Below are 2,979 nucleotides of genomic sequence, written 5' to 3' on the forward strand. Positions count from 1 at the left end.
CAAAGGATCTCACAGTCCAGCGGAGGAAAGTCGAAGGAAGGTGGGAGAAACGAAAACCGCTCCCAGAACTGGGGCAGAGCCTCCTGCCCCAGTTGAACATGCCCGAACACCCCTAAGATGTAAAGGCTAAGTGGGAATTTCCAACTCTGCATTTTTTCTTTTTTTTTTTTTTTTTAAGATTTTATTTATTTACTTGCGATACAGAGGGCGAGAGCACAAGCAGGCAGGCAGAGGGAAAGGGAGAAGCAGGATCCCCACTGAACAGGGAACCCAACATGGGACTCCATCCCAGGACCCTGGGATCATGATCTGAGCCAAAGACAGATGCTTAACCCATGGAGCCAGCCAGGTGCCCCATCTCTGCATTTTCAATGCCTATTACAATCAACAAGAAAGAGGGACTTTGTTTTACTTAAAATTTTCATGAAGCAAAATGATATAATTTTCAGGCGAATAAACTTGGCTTCTAGCTCCCGAGTGGAAAGCTAACATATGCATATTTAAATGCATGTGTGTTTTACAAGTTACACACATGCATACAATACTCCTTTCACACTCTAAATACACTCATGTCACACTCATTAGAAGCGTAAGCTCAACTCTAACCTGACCGTCTCCCCAGTCTCAGCAGGGATCAGCGTTACCCATGGGGATGGTGCCAGGGGTGCTAGCGAGGCTGGGCTGGGCAGCAGGGCTGACGCACCGTGGCGGTCACGTCTTGACTGCACTCTTCTGGGCTCTGAGCCCCAGGGAGCTGCCCTTCAGCCTGTGCTAACAAGCTGATGCCCTGAGGTGCGCCTTTGATGCCATTCACCCTCTTTTCTTCGTCACTGCTAGCGCGTTCAGTGAAACCATTTAGATAATATTCATAGACAGCCCCCATCTTCCCAGAACAATGTTTCTAAGTTGATTTGTAAGGTAGCTTCTGGGAACTCAGGAGACAGGAACATACTCCCACCCAAGTGTCCTGGTAGCGGACAAGGACTCCCTGGGAAATCTTCACTAGATGAGACTCTCAGGGTCTCTGCTGGGCTCCGACATGTGGGGGGGGGTGGGGGAAGACGAGTGAGATGGGGCTCCCATGTGAGCAAGAAGGATGAGGGTTGAAGGAGGGGACCTTTCTTCTGCTTCTCTTCTCCTCTTGCTAATGTTGGTTTCCCCCTCTCTTTGGTTTCTCTGGAAAAGTGGGGGTAAGAAAGATGCAGTGAGGGAGAAGATGGGCAGCTCCTAACTCCTCTTTCCTCTTGGATACCAGCACTCTGGATAGGGAGGGGTGCCTAACTAGAGGATATAGTGTGACTTTCCCTGTTCTCCTGACCTCACCTTGCGCAGGGGTCCTGTGGGAGCCAAGCTGGGCTGGCGGGGGAAGTGGTTTTCTCGCACAGGGTTATTCTCCTGCTCTATAACCAGCCCCGCTTCCCCAGTCCCAGGTCTCCAGTCAGGGAGCATTAGGGGTGGCTCTCAGTGGGAACGCCGGGCTTCTGCGGCAGATGCTCCCTACGGAGGAGGGAAGTCCATGGCCCTGTGGGGGAACCTTGCAGGAATATTCCATTTGACAGATGAGGAGACCCAGGCCTAAGGCCAAGTCATTCTGTGAGGTCACACTGTGGGTAATGGGCCATGGGTTTGAACACCCACCTGAGACTACAAAGGCTGGAGTCTTTCCCGTACTTCATGTCATGCTGTTGCTAGCTTTGTAATTCATCTAATCAGAGGGCAAGTGCCAATGGTGTGTTGTCTTGCTAGCTCTTTGCCTAGTGCAGGGCCCAGTGCACAAGAGGGGCTCAGTAAATGGCCACAAACAACCTAGGGCTCTTGTGAGGACATGCCCACCCAGTAACCAGCCCTTGGCAGGAACTCAGTAAGTACCGGTGACAAACGTACCACGTGAATTGCTATGTAAGCTGTGGTTTGCTTCTACCCTCTGTCCCAGCCCCTGAACAGTCCTCACAGACGCAGGTCAGAACAGCCTCTCTGCCCTCACAGCCTTCCCTCTCGCTAACCTTAAGCTCAGTGAAGAGGAGAAGTCACCCCTGACTCTAGAATTTGGGTGGCCATTAAAGGTTCAGTGTGTGGAGACAAAGGAAGCCCTGTGGAGGGCTCAGGGAGAAGGCGGGCTCCCCACCCCTCAACTCAACAGCTCCAGCGTCCACCTGGGGTGCAGGGGGTCCCTTCTCCAGCCTCCTCACAGGTCCTGGAGCAGCACTGGGCCTGGTCCCTACCCGGGGCAGGACAAATCAGGAACTTTCCTTAGTCACACTTGCTCCCTGAAACACATTCCATGTGAAGAACACAAACCTGAAACCTGATTAGAAAGGGGGAAATGTGGAGACTACAGCTATGGGAAGGCTCTCCTTAGCAGAGAGCTGGCTCGGTGAGACAGTCTGCATTTGGTGGAGGAATTAAGGGCTTTGCAAACCCTAGCTGTCGCCCACCCACAAGCGGGAGTAAGCAACACGCCAGCAAGGACGGCACGTCACCTAAATCAGCCCCAGCCCCCTCCAGGCCTTGTGATTCTAGGGCTTTCAGTGCCCCCTGTGGAGTGACCTGGACGATTTTCCAAGCTCCCTCCTCCCGCTACAAGCGGTATCTGAGGTCTCAACATTGTTTGCCAGTTTTCAACTAGGGTATTTACAGGGGAGGTGGCGGTCCTCTGAACACCAGAATCACCCCGTGGCCAGCGGGTTTGGAAATAAAGGGTTCTCTGTGCTCAAGGGCAGTGGGAGCTGCCACACCCTGGAGGGGGCAGAGCCTCCCTGGCTGGAAGGGGGAGGCTCCTCACAAACAGGAAACAGGAACTCTCGTGAGTCTGCACCCCCCGCCCCCACAGTGTCCACCTGACGGCCACTTGGGGATAAAAATGGTTCTACTGTGTTCAAGGAAAATGAATCAGCACGAGTAACAAATGAGCCCCTGGGAGCTGGCAGAAATGACCTGGGAAGAAGGTAAGGCCTTTTTTCCTGTTTTTTTTTTTTTTTT

The 2,979-nt window shown here is 52.6% G+C and overlaps 1 protein-coding gene across 4 annotated transcripts in view; it reads right to left on the bottom strand.

Annotated features, from left to right (window-relative positions):
- Positions 1-2,979, bottom strand: part of SLC44A3 (solute carrier family 44 member 3) — a 103,074-nt gene that overhangs the window by 66,042 nt on the left and 34,053 nt on the right. The window lies entirely within an intron of this gene.

This window comes from Ursus maritimus, unplaced genomic scaffold (genome assembly GCF_017311325.1).
Source record: "Ursus maritimus isolate PB19 unplaced genomic scaffold, ASM1731132v1 scaffold_12, whole genome shotgun sequence".
Taxonomy (NCBI): domain Eukaryota; kingdom Metazoa; phylum Chordata; class Mammalia; order Carnivora; family Ursidae; genus Ursus; species Ursus maritimus.